The sequence below is a fragment of the Mauremys mutica genome, chromosome 6, assembly GCF_020497125.1.
Source record: "Mauremys mutica isolate MM-2020 ecotype Southern chromosome 6, ASM2049712v1, whole genome shotgun sequence".
NCBI lineage: Eukaryota > Metazoa > Chordata > Testudines > Geoemydidae > Mauremys > Mauremys mutica.
The window spans coordinates 31,118,333-31,132,274 of NC_059077.1; the positions used below are offsets into that span (position 1 = coordinate 31,118,333).

Consider the following 13,942-nt stretch of genomic DNA (forward strand, 5'->3'; position numbering starts at 1 on the left):
TAGCCAAATACAGGAACAAATTTCATTGTACATTAAAGATGGCCATGTAATAAATCTTTTCCCCTTCATTTTTGACCCATGTTCTTTTTCTATAGTGATTTATTTATTTAAAAACAAAATAATATGTATTTTCTAGCTAAAGGGAAGCTGCTATTTTACTGGGGAGGGAAAAGTAAATGACTTCAAAGTCTGATTGTCAGAAAGGGGGACAGGGCGCCCATTATACAATAGGCAACATTTTCAAATGTGGGTGCCAAAGGTTAGGTTCCTAAATCCATATATAGGCACCCAAATGAAAGCTCTTATTTGATGCCTAAATAGGGATTTAGGAAGTGGATCAATTTTTTTTTTGTTCCGTAAGCTCATGGTTAGGAACTTAAATAGGGCTCTGATCCAGGAAAGCACTTAAGTATGTGCATAATTTAAGCTCATGAGTAGTCCCACTGGCTTCTAGAAGACATAGGAGTCTGAGATGTGACTTGCAGCTGGGAAAGGCAAAGGAGAAGAACAGTCAGGATGCATTTGTCTCTGCCAAAAGGATGGAGGCCTTCAGGCATTAAACAAGGACAACCTGGTGGATAGAAAGAGGCATAGTTTTCTTGGATAAGAGATGCCAAGTATGAGTAAAGGTGGTACATAAAGCCAGTGAGAGTGGTTCTAAAGACACTTACTGATCCCTCAGAGTGGAAATAGTATAGTTTCACAGATTTCCACAGGATCCTGGAGGCCCTGCAAACCCACTGACATTAATGGCGAGTTTGGGTCCTTAGTGGATAAAGGGGCAGGTGATAATTCAGATTAATCTTGTTAGGATTTGGATATGACTTGTGGACCAAATCCTGCAAGACTTACTCAGTCTTTAGATGCTAAGGATTTTAGCCCAAACTCTGTCTTATTGAAAATTGCTGAGGTCCTAAAATGTGTGTAGTAGTGAGAAAACTGTTGTTGAGGCTTTTAGTGTGCAGTTCCAGTCACACCTCTTCTCAGCTGTTATGCATACTCTTTACATGGAAATCATGAGCATTTAACTAAATTATTCCCTGCCTTCCTGTCTGCAGGATGTGCTCAGTGCACTGGGGTGTTTTACATAAGTTATAACTAGGGATGGGCCCAAACTGGATCATCAAATCTATATTCCCTTTTCCAACCAAGCTAGGTGGGGTTATGGATGTGGATCTTGACCCAAAACCTAGGAAACGTGTTGTGAGGAGGCCAGAGGGACATTTCTGGATCCAGTTTGGGTTCAGATGGAGGGAATATGTGAGAGTACTGCTCTGATGTATTATCTCCCCTCAGTTTTATATTGAGCAAGCAGGCCCTGAAAAAGGAATTGTGTTAAGAGTGCTGGGAGAGTCCCCTATGTTTATATGTCTGGATCAGACCCTGAATAAGTAGTAACTAATTTCCAATGCCCATTAATTTAATTGGGAATTGGATAAGGTTCTTGATACATGGGTATTTCTAGACTATGGAAAGTTCCAAGTTTAAACACTGGTCAATAAATATGTAGCAACATCACTTTCAAATTTATCAGTTCTTTTACCATAGTATCCTTTAGGGTCAGTGACAATGTGCCTTCTGGAGGATGTGCTCAGTGCACTGGGGTGTTTTACATAAGTTATAACTAGGGATGGGCCCAAACATCCCTAGAAGGGTATGTCATTTAATCCAAGTCCCAAGAGCCATTTTAGCGGCTAATATGAGCAATAACAGCCACTCCTGAGGTCCTCTATAAAATTATTGGAAATGTCTTTCTCTCACTCTGTTTTTCACTATGATTAGGGATCGGTAAAGCAGTGTGGACCAAATCAGAACCAACCCAAAGCTCAGTACATCTTTCACGCTGTACCTAAACATTTTAGAGGTTGAGAAAGGTCTAGCTTGTTTTCACTGTCTTCCCTTTCTTGACCCCCTCCTCTATCTTATGTTTGGTGTGTGGTCTGACGGCCTCTCTGCTAGGTTCTCCTGCATTTGAGATCAACACTCCCTGACCAGCACAAGGACATGCAAACTGAATCCATCTTCACCAGAAAGAGCAGCTATTCTCAGGCTCGATTTCACGCTTGGTTTGCATTGTTTGCACCGCTGCCATCCAAAGCATTAAAGTGCAGATGGGGGTGGGGAGTCCATAATAGCCTGTTTAGCTGAGGCTGCTGTGGGATATGCTGAATCACTATATGCCTGGTCACCTTAGCTGGCCCCCTCCCTGGCCAGTTTTCATCTGCAAGTCCTGCAGTAGAGCAAATGCCTTGTATCTCTGAACTCCCTTTTCTGTGTGAATTTTTCATTATTGAGGATCTCTGTCCTTGGTTAAGCCAGATCCACTGGTATATTCCAGGACTGAATCAACCCTGTCATCTTAAAATTTGCACAGTCTCTGGGTAGCATGCTGTGTACATTCATGCACCGTTACTGTAGAAGCACTGGACACAAGAAACTATCATAATAACGAAGGAGCAAGAGGACCCTGTTGCTGCCATATCTGATCCACAGGAAAGGTGTATTTGAGTTTTTCTTCAAGTATATTTTCAGGTGAAATAGGGACACCACATAGCCCAAAGAAGTATTCTGGATGGTGCGAGGAGGGCTGTGAAGTCTCCCATAAGGATGACAATGGCTGCTCCAAAGACTTCTCTTGATGGCTGGTGCAGAAGGGTTTAGATTCATCCTCCATTGAAGAATTATCCCAACTGGCTGGAGATTAGAGTGTAGAACCTTTTCTGAAGATATAGATGTCCTAAAAGCCAGAGGGAATGTTTTGATAATTTAGTCTAACTTCCTGCATAACACAGAGTAGAATTTCATCAAGTGGTTCTTGCATCTAGAAAGTGATTTGTGGATGAGTTTATAGCATATGTTTTAAGACACCAAATCTTGATTTAAAGACTGCAAGTGGTGGAGAATTTACTGCAACCCTTTACTATCTGTTCCAATGGTTAACTCTCATTGTTAAAAACTTACACATTATTTCCAATTTGAACGTTGCTGACTTCAACTTCCAGCCACTAGGTCTTGTTGTGCCTTTGTCTGCTAAATTAAAGTATTCACTAGTGTCAGATATCTTTTGCTGGCGAGAGTGGTTAACATCACCATCTGCTACAGTTGCAGGAGAAGCAGTGACTAGATAAAGGGTTAAGAGGATCAGGGAGCCTTATAAGGTTTAGAGGTTTGGATAAATAGTATCCAAACTTTAATATGCTTATGCAAACTACTGAGCTTTTTGCAGTTTTCCCAACACTAATCATAGGTTGCAGTTGTCAAATATTTTTTATCCAGAATAGAAGTTGCATCTACAAATATTGTTTGAACATTTAATTTTCGCAGTTAATTCCAGGATATCAGCTGAAAAATACTGCTCAAGTGTATGTTTTTAGTCATGTAACATTTTGAATAGCTAGTCCCGCGCATTTCAGTTCAGAGAGAATTTTACACCCAATTTATAGACTTCTGAAACTAAATGCTTACAATGGAAATGCTAGCAGACGGTTAATTTTAGTGCCATGAGCGGCACTGCAATTAATTCAGGCAAATTTGCACAAGTAAACAACACCAGATGAGCAGATGTTTAGTGAAGACTTGCCGTGTTGGTCCTGTATAATAGACTCATTTTCGGTTCTCCAGCTCGGTTCTCTGGGTCTCTGAAGATAAAAGCTGCAGAAGGTATGTTAAGTTACATCTCTATTACCATCATGTATTACAACTGCCCCAGTAACTTAAAAAAGACATTGTAACATACATTAGATGTTTAAATAGCTCCTGAGATGAAAAAAATAATCACTATGGTGCTTTATTATTTTAATCATCTCTTATTTTTACCTTTAGAAATGTAACCAATCTGGAAGGGAAATGATGAAAAGCAGCAATCAAGTCTGGTCTTCTTTCAGAAGGGGTTGCTTCTGTAGTAAGAGTAGGACAGCTTCATTAGGACATTATTATGAAAAGAACTTAAGATTTAATTCTATATTTTGAAAAATCAAAACATGCCTAAGTAGAGGTGGTAACTTGAGGTTTCTCTAATTTTGGAAATCAGTTTTTTGGACATGCAAAGTTTGCAAGACTAGTTCAAGTTCACAAACTATTTTCCTGTAAATTTAACCCATGAGTTTTTTCCAAGTGTTGTTCACTCAAAAAAAAGTTTTTATTTTTCTAGCCATAGAGAATTTCCTACAATATATTAGTAATAAAAGACAACTAACAGAGAAGGCTGACTTATATCTGGCTTGAAAGACTGGCTTTATTTTTTCATTCAAATTTTTCTCTCCACAATCTGATCCTTTTTTCTCATTGCTTTTCCACAGCCCCACACCCACCCTACCCTCATCTGCCCACTCCAGTCTCATCCTATTATTTTCACTGGATTTCTCTGTCTCCATTGCGTCTTTGATTTTTTTCCCCCTTCTCCACTTCATTCTTTCCTTTGCAGCTTGTGAATCCGGCAATCAAGATTGATATGAAGTTTTTCCAAGCCATGATGTTTTCATAGATTTGGAATTAGGCAAAATTAATTTTCTGCTCTCTACATTTAATTGTTTTTCATGGTCTTCATATTTTGCAATGACTTACAATACTGTGTAAATCCCACTACAACTTAAACTTTTGCTATTAAATTATTCATTTATATGAAATTTTTAAGCAAGATCATAACTACTGCTGGAGTAATAATGCTCAATTTCCCCCACAAATAATACTTAGAATTTATTAATTAATTGACTCTGGCCATTTTTGTCCCTTGTGCTTGCTTTCCACAAATATTTGAGTTAGTCATCTTTAATGGGTACAGAAGTTTACAGAAAGAGAATTTTAAAGTCCCCTGCTCTGAGATTTGCAGAAAGCCCTTTGTAAATTTACTTATGCTAGTTAGTGTTCACACTTGAAGTGCATACATGATCAGCAAAAACAATATCACCTGACTTATCTGACCAATCAGAACTACCCAAATACAGCTCACATACCAATTATTGAAAATTGCTTACTTAGGAAACTGCTTGCAAAGAATAAACAGAATGAATAAAAATTGCAAACTAAATTATCAAATCATTTTTAATGACAAACCTGAGGAAATCGCTATCTGCTTGTGGTTATTTGATAAGCAAATAAGAGAATGAGGGTCAGTTCAGTGTAAATGATGTTCCAACAACTTAAGTTGGAGCTATGCTGACTTACATGAGCTGAGGATCTGGCCTTAAATTTCTTGAATAGCAATTTGTTTTTGAGTTATTTGTTCCACTCTAATCAATGACATTTTTTTCAAACTTAACTTAAACTGAACATAATATAGCACAGGAGCAAAGAAAGCACATTTAAATGGGGTTGCCAGGTTGAGAGCAGAATTAGTGAGTGAGGATGATGCAACGTTAAAAAAAATCCCCCCAAAATTATACTGCACAGAATAAACATTGTTAATGGAAAGTCACATTTCCCTGTAGTATTTCTGTTGTTTTGTTTTGAAGCATAAATACATCAAAACCATCGCCTTTACTCCCCCAAACAAACTGTTTGTAATCACCTACTTAGGACTAACTCCTGCTCCTTTTAGTCATGAGATGAGACACGTGTCCTTATTGGCAGGGACCCCATTGCAGCAAAGCACTTAAGCATGTGTATAAGTCCTATTGGCTTCAGCTAGACTTACAGACATGCTTAAAACCAAGTGCATGCTTAAGTGAATTGCTGAACTGGGGCCAGGAATACAAGCAGCCAAAATTTGCCCTTTAGGGTTAGTCAGCTTCAACTAATGCTGCAGTTTGGCGAACTCAGCAACCTTATGCCATGTTAATGTGAAACTAAATAAAACATTTAGCAAAACAAAGGGTTTCTTAATGGGCAAAGACAGGTCAGGCAAGTGTGGGAGCTGGGTACTTTTAGACTAAGCTTTTGGGGGACTGTACTATACATTTTATTGTACTGTTTTTAGCAGTTTTTGGATGATTCTGCATTCAGACTACTACTTCTTATTATTATTCGTATTGTGGTAGCACCAGAGGTCCAATCACAGACCAGGGCCTCACTGTACTAGATTCAGTGCAAACGTTTAAGAAAACGATGGTCCTTGCCCCTCAGAACGTACACTGTTTCTACTACTAATATGCATTTTGTCAAGTGTTTTGTTACATGTGCATATTTACCTGTGCTATCTCATAGAACCCACAGTATAAGAGATCATTTTTGTAGTATTTACTATATCTGGCTCTTTATCTTGCCAGAATATTTTACAAATATTAACCAATTATACATGCCCTTTAACGTGATTAGTCAAAGTAAAGAGTCAAAGCTCTCTGTTTTGATAATTTAGTCTAACTTCCTGCATAACACAGAGTAGAATTTCCAAGACTAAAAATGCTTATTGTAATTTAAAGGAATAATTGTAAATGTGAATCTAACACTACCATTTATCTAAAAGTTTAATCAGACTTTCCATCCAGGATTGGATAGATGTTAGGACCACGTAGTTTTTCCTTGGGCTCCATTATGGTCTAAAACTACCAAGAATAAAGTTGAAGAACACAAGTTAAAAAGCTTTAAATACATATGAATCAATGGAACAGCAACATGGAGACATAATGATGCAGGCAATGCCTTTTTAGGAGCTATAACTAAGAAAAGGTTGTGTTTTATTCGACTGAACAACTTACCTATATATAAACATTTTTACCACCTATTTGCAGACATTTATGTGTGCTAGATATTATTTTATTCTTTGACCCAGGTTGGAAACTCATTTTTCTTTCTTAGATTGACAATTTTAGTTAGGCTTTACAAGTTACAAGTGTACTAATAGAGGCTTCATTCATACCATCTTTATATCTGATCTCAGAAGATACACCATGATCTTTTAGCTTCCTATGATACAATGTACTCACTCTTGTGTGCTTCTTGTAACTTGCCTGGACAGGAACTCAGAGAGGATGTTGCACCCATATTCCTCCAGGGAGTGGGAACAGGCAGGTTGGAGAGTCAGTCACTGTTGTGTATTTGGTTGTCATGGGTTTTGTTACTATGGCAACTGAGTTAGACTATTAAGGGATAGCTCAGCCGGTTTCAACCGGCTGAGTGAGCTCTCTGTTCCTGTAAATAAAATGGAGGTTTTGGTAAACTGTCTGCTCTCTGGCCTCAAGTGATTGCTTCCTACACCGGCTGCCCCTAGGACATAACACTGGCGACGAGGATGGGATCCTGGTGCTGCTCCAGTAACAGAAGGAAGTAGAAGTCAAGGTAAAGACCAAACAAAGAAAAAAAGCTGCTTGTTTGCACTGACTGTGAAAGTGAAACTAAAAATCATGGCTACTCTGACCAGGCCCCTGGAGCCTTTTGATGAGAATACAGAGCAGTGGCATGTGTATACTGAGCGTTTTGAGCTTTTTGGTATTGCAAATGACATTACAGAAGCGAAGAAGGTGCCAATATTCTTAACTGTTGTAGGGGCTAAAACCTACTCTCTGCTACGCAGCTTACTACACCCTGTTAAGCCTAAGACTAAATCTTACAGTGACATTGTGGAAATCCTGGGGTCTCATTTCTCCCCAAAACCACTGGTAATTGCTGAAAGATATAGGTTCCACAAAAGAGACCAAAAGGAAGATGAAACAGTTGTACAATTTGTAGCCATTTTAAAAAAGCTAGCAGAACACTGTGAATATAAAGAGATGTTAAATGATGCCCTGCGTGACAGGTTAGTGTGTGGCCTCTGCAGTGAAGCTATACGGAAGCGCCTACTGACAGAGGCTCAGCTTACATTACAGAAGGCTGTTGATATTGCTGTCTCCATGGAACTGGCTACAAGGGAGGCACAATACATCGGTGCATCCCCTAGGGTGCAAAAAGTGTCACAAGAACTGACCCACAAAACGGTGCAGAGTCAAGAATGTTACCGCTGTGGTAAGCTGGGTCACCAGGCATCAGAATGCTGGTGTAAGGACCTGGTGTGTCGACACTGTGGCAAAAAGGGACACATTGAGTATGCCTGTAAACAAAAGAAAAAGAGGCCTGTGGTCTGGCCGACAAAAAGAGGAACCTTGCATACCCTAGAGCAGACCCAGGATGATCAAGGTGACACCTCCTCACAAGAGGAAGTGCCACTGCATGTTTTGTCTTTGGCAGCGGGCTCACATGAATACTGGGTAACCCCCTTATTGGAGGGCAAACCTATATGCATGGAACTAGACACCGGTGCAGCTGTCTCGCTGGTTCCTGAGACTGTGTATAAGGAAAAGCTACAGCATCTTCCGCTTAAGGCAACAAAAACTGTTCTGAAGACGTATACAGGTGAAGCGGTGCCCATGTTGGGCACTATTGATGTTAAGGTGGAGCTCAATGGACAGGCGGCTAAATTGCCACTGTTTGTGGTGAGAGGTGACTACCCAGCCTTAATGGGTAGGTCTTGGCTTGGGAAGATTCAGCTGAACTGGGCAGAAGTGCACCGGATGACTAAAGAAGAAACCAGTCTAACCCCTATACTAAGGAAACATGCTGCTGTTTTTGGAGATGATTTGGGAAGTATGAAGGGAATCACTGTGACATTGAACATTAAACCTGGCAGTCCACCAAAATATCTGAAAGCCCGAACTGTGCCATATGCCATCAGGCCAAAAGTTGAAGCAGACCTGGAGCGCCTGGTCACCAATGGAGTCCTAATACCAGTTACCCATAGCTCATGGGCCACTCCTATCGTTCCAATAGTGAAGAAAGATGGCTCTCTCCGGATTTGCGGTGATTTTAAAGTCACTGTCAACCCAGTGTTGTGTGCAGAGCAATACCCGCTTCCCCGCATCGATGACCTCTTCGCAGGCCTGGCTGGGGGACAAAAGTTCAGTAAGATTGATCTGAGTCAAGCATATTTACAGATGCACGTCGATGAAAAGTCCCAAGAGCTGTTGACTATTGTGACTCATAAGGGGCTTTATCGATACTGTCGCCTACCCTTCGGAATCACATCGGCTCCCGCCCTGTTCCAGAGGGCTATGGACCAGATCTTATGTGGCTTGTCAGGAGTTCAGTGCTATCTGGATGATATCCTGGTCACTGGAAGAAATGAAGAGGATCACTTAAAGAATTTAGAGGCTACTCTACAAAGACTGGAAGAGTATGGCCTACGAGTTCGCAAAGACAAGTGTGAATTCTTCAAGCCCTCTGTTAAATATTTGGGACACATCATCGATTCTGCAGGTCTTCATAAGGCCCCTGCAAAAGTTAAAGCTATTGTGGAGGCTCCCCCACCTCGAAATGTAAGCCAGCTACGCTCATTTCTAGGACTACTGAACTATTATGGAAAGTTCATCTCACAGTTAGCCACACTGCTAAAACCACTTCATGAGCTCCTTGGGCAGAACAAGGCCTGGAAGTGGACTGAAGCCTGTGATGTTGCATTTAACAAAGCTAAGGATGCATTGTTAAATTCTGAAGTTCTAACGCACTTTGATCCATCCTTACCCCTGCAATTGGCCTGCAATGCTTCCCCTTATGGAGTGGGAGCGGTCGTGTCACACATTATGCCTTCGGGAGAAGAAAGACCTATTGCTTTTGCTTCACGCACTCTAAGCAAAGCAGAAACTAACTACGCCCAAATCGAACGTGAGGCATTAGGAATTGTTTTTGGAATTAGGAAGTTTCATCAGTACCTGTTTGTGCGAAAGTTTACTCTTCTTACAGACCATCGACCTCTGACATCAATTTTTGGACCCTACACAGGCATTCCCCCATTAGCTGCTAGTCGTATGCAACGTCGGGCATTGATACTTTCTGCACACACATATGAAATCAAATATCGGAAATCCACTCTGCACGGCAATGCAGATGGCCTCTCAAGGTTGCCTTTACCGGTCAAACATCAAGATAGTGCCCAAAAGGAAATCTTCTACTTTGAACAGGTAGAGAATACACCCATCACTGCTACTCAGATAAAGAAGGCAACCCGCGTTGACCCAGTATTATCCCAAGTTATGGACCTGGTGATGCATGGAAAATCTCGACAAACCTCTCCGGTCTCACCCGACCTTGTTCCCTACATGTCCAGGTGGACGGAGTTATCGGTCCAATCTGGTTGTTTGTTGTGGGGGAGGCGTGTCATTATTCCACCACCCCTGAGATCACAGATGTTAGAACAGCTACATTCCGGTCACTGTGGAATAGTGTTCCTGTGGAATAGTGCGCATGAAGGAAATTGCACGAAGCTATTTTTGGTGGCCTAGATTGGACAGTGCTATTGAAGAGAAGGCAAAAGCTTGTATGTCATGTCAGAGTGTAAGAAATGCACCCCAGTGGGCACCCCTACACCCATGGGACTGGCCTGAAAACCCATGGCAACGTATTCACGTTGACTTTGCTGGCCCCTTTGAAGGAAGCATGTTCTTGGTGGCAGTAGATGCCCATTCTAAATGGCCAGAAGTCTCTGTAATGCAGTCCACTACTGCAGAGAGTACTATCCAAAAACTACGAGGACTCTTTAGTCGTTTTGGTCTGCCAGAACAACTTGTGAGCGACAACGGACCGCAGTTCGTCTCTCAGGAGTTTCAAAATTTTATGAAGGCAAATGGGATACACCACATCACGTCAGCACCATATCATCCGTCCACCAACGGATTAGCTGAAAGATTTGTGCAGACAATGAAAAACGCTTTGAAATCAGCAAAGGGACAACACTCCATTCAAAAGCGTCTGGATACCTTCTTACTTTCCTATAGAAACACACCTCATGCTACGACCCAGGCTTCCCCAGCCTTTCTAATGATGGGACGACAGCTGCGCACTTGCTTTGATCTGCTGAAACCTTCTGAACCCAGACAAACTGTGCAACATCAGCAGCAATATCAAGTAATCAGACGGGCACCCAGAGCAAAAGACCGAACCTTTAGCCCAGGGCAGCCAGTTTTGGCTCGGAATTATACTTCCAGAGCTAAATGGGTCCCGGCCACAGTCATCACTCAAACAGGACCTGTTTCCTATACAGTCCGGACTGCAGAGAATCTTACCTGGCGGCGACATGTAGATCAGCTGTTGCCAGGTCATGCCAGTCTTCAGGACCCATCTGCAGTTGAGGGGTCTGACTTCACCCCTCCTGGTGAGACACCGAATCATGAGTCACCTGTTCCTGACTGTTCTCCTCCATTACCACCGGCAGCTGAGATACCCCTTTGCCCAGGACGAGCTGATACCACCTCCTCACCTATTCGTGCTGCGGACCCTGAGCCCCTAGTACTTTCAGGTGCAACAACACCAGAAGTTCGCCGTAATCCACCTAGAGACAGAAGGCCTCCTCATCGGCTGGATCTTTAGTTAGGGCGAACCCACGGTTATGGGGCAAAATAATCCCCAGGGTTTAGCCGGGAATGGAGGCAGTCTACCCTCCTTCTCTAGTTTAGTGTGTGTTTTATTTAGGGGATGTTCTTATTAGGGGGGGAGGAATATGTTGTGTATTTGGTTGTCATGGGTTTTGTTACTATGGCAACTGAGTTAGACTATTAAGGGATAGCTCAGCCGGTTTCAACCGGCTGAGTGAGCTCTCTGTTCCTGTAAATAAAATGGAGGTTTTGGTTAGCTGTCTGCTCTCTGGCCTCAAGTGATTGCTTCCTACACCGGCTGCCCCTAGGACATAACAGTCACCACCTGCCAGGAGCAGGAATAGGAACTATCATAGAATCATAAAACTGGAAGGGACCTCAAGAGATCATATAGTCCAGTCCCCTGCACTCAAGGCAGGACTAAGTATTATCAAGACCAGTGGTTCTCAAAGCTGGCCCGCCGCTTGTTCAGGGAAAGCCCCTGGTGGGCCGGGCTGGCTTGTTTACCTGCCGTGCCTGCAGGTTCGGCTGATCAAGGCTCCCACTGGCCATGGTTCACTGCTCCAGGCCAATGGGGGCTGCGTGAAGGGCGGCCAGCACATCCCTCGGCCCACACCACTTCCCGCAGCCCCATTGGCCTGGAGCGGCGAACCGCGGCCAGTGGGAGCCATGATCGGCTGAACCCGAGGATGCAGCAGGTAAACAAACCAGCCCGGCCCACCAGGGGCTTTCCCTGAAAAAGCAGAGGACCGGTTTGAAAACCACAGATCTAGACCATCCCTGACAGGTGTTTGTCCAACCTGCTCTTAAAATCCCCAATGATGGAGATTCCACAACCTCCCTAGGCACTTTATTCCAGTGCTTAACCATCCTGACAGTTAGGAAGTTTTTCCTAATGTTCAACCTAAACCACCCTTGCTGCATTTAAACCCATTACTTATTGTCCTATCCTCAGAGGTTAAGAACAATAATTTTTCTCCCTCCTCCTTGTAACTATGACACTCTTGGGACACACACCAGTATCAGGACAGCAATCCTGTGGCTGGGAGGGAAACACAGCAGCACAAGCCTGAGCAAGGTCCTGAGTTGAGGCTACTGGACGATGTGGCCCAGCTCAGCCAGGATCTTGGTACAGCCTTCCAGAGGTGCCAGCTCTTGGCATCCATGCTCAACACCTTTCCGGAGCACCTCTGCTTGTTGGACATTGACTCGGAGGTCACCACCATCTTCAGCACCAGCATCATCTGCACCAGAGGCCCCACATCCTAGTCTATTGAGAGGCTGAGGGAGATGGTTAAGTCTGAGATGAACAGTATGACGTATCACACAAGTGGTTACTGACCACCATACCTCTGTCTTCATCATTTAGTCTAGATGTGGCTATTTATTTCCATGGTAAAATGTACATGTTTACCTTGACATGTTAGTCAGTTACAGAATGGCTTTTTATAGCATATTTTTATTCCAAGGCACAAGTTGCCACCTCATCAAAGAACTAGAAGAAGGTTTGTCTCCTTTGCAGATCTTGACAGATCCCCTTGAGGCTAAGGTACCCACAGGCTTCCATAGTGCTTCTGGATCGCCATAGCACAGCATGTTTCTTAATTTCCCTGTCACTGCCACACCAAAATCTTAGTCCAGTGGGTTTGTGTTGGGAGAACAGGTGTCTATTAATGTTGACAGTGATAGCATTAACTTATGCCTGGAATCGCCAGTGTTGTCTGTAAGTGAAGGTGGGAAGATGGTTATGATGTTACAGAGAGCAGCCATCTCAGGACCTACACCTTTCCACTTGTGGAATGCTACTCTACAGAGCACCCACTGATGGAATTTTGTGGAATTGGGAGGACAAGGGGTAAGTGATACACAACTGGTGTACTCGTCCCTTCCTTCTCTCTCACCAAGCACCGATACCCCAAGTCTGTACTTGGGAACGCTAACGAGGGGACGATTGAACCCCAGGTCATCAACCTCTATTGCTGTGTAATATGTACAGTAAAGTTTAATGAGCATCTCAGCATTAAAAATATAGTGTTCTATAGAAATGCATCAGAACTGCATTCTAAAGTATTTCTGCACACTTTGTATTCTGAATTGTTTATTTTGAACTAAAGAGTTCAAATAAAATTTAATTAAAAGGAATAAATAATAATTAGTAATTATTTGGGAGACCAACACAAATGGTGCTTTCTGAATTTATGCCAGTTATCTAATGAGAATAAAACACATTTTAGAATTTTTTTTAATGTGAATAATGTGACTTTAACTGTTCATGAATACATTTAGGCTGGAAAATAGAAGGAGGTTTCTAACCATCAGAAGACTGAGGTTTTGGACCAGTCTTCCAAAAGGAGTAGTGTGAGACAAACACCCCAACTAGTTTTAAGATGGAGCTTGACAAGTTTATGAACTGGACTATATGACCTAGTTGTATATGAGAGCAGGGGACTGGACTTGATGATCCATGAGGTCACTTCCCAGTCCTGTGTCCTAATTTATTTTCCTAGATGTTTATTTTATTCTTCTATTAGAATAACAAAGGGTTTTTTCCCCTTCCTTAAACATTAAGGATTCTTGCACAAGCTAGTGTAACATCACCCCCTACTGTTCAATACTGATACCAGAATTAAACAGCAGATGTATATTCAGCATATCAACATACCATTACC

At 42.3% G+C, this 13,942-nt stretch overlaps 1 long non-coding RNA gene across 1 annotated transcript; it reads right to left on the reverse strand.

The window, feature by feature from the left end:
* Positions 1–3,438: 3,438 nt before the first annotated feature.
* Positions 3,439–6,969, reverse strand: LOC123372387. The gene is made up of 3 exons (XR_006580256.1): positions 6,861–6,969; positions 3,817–3,896; positions 3,439–3,651 (listed from the first exon to the last, which is right to left on the reverse strand). It is a non-coding gene; the product is annotated as an uncharacterized LOC123372387 (long non-coding RNA).
* Positions 6,970–13,942: the final 6,973 nt, after the last annotated feature.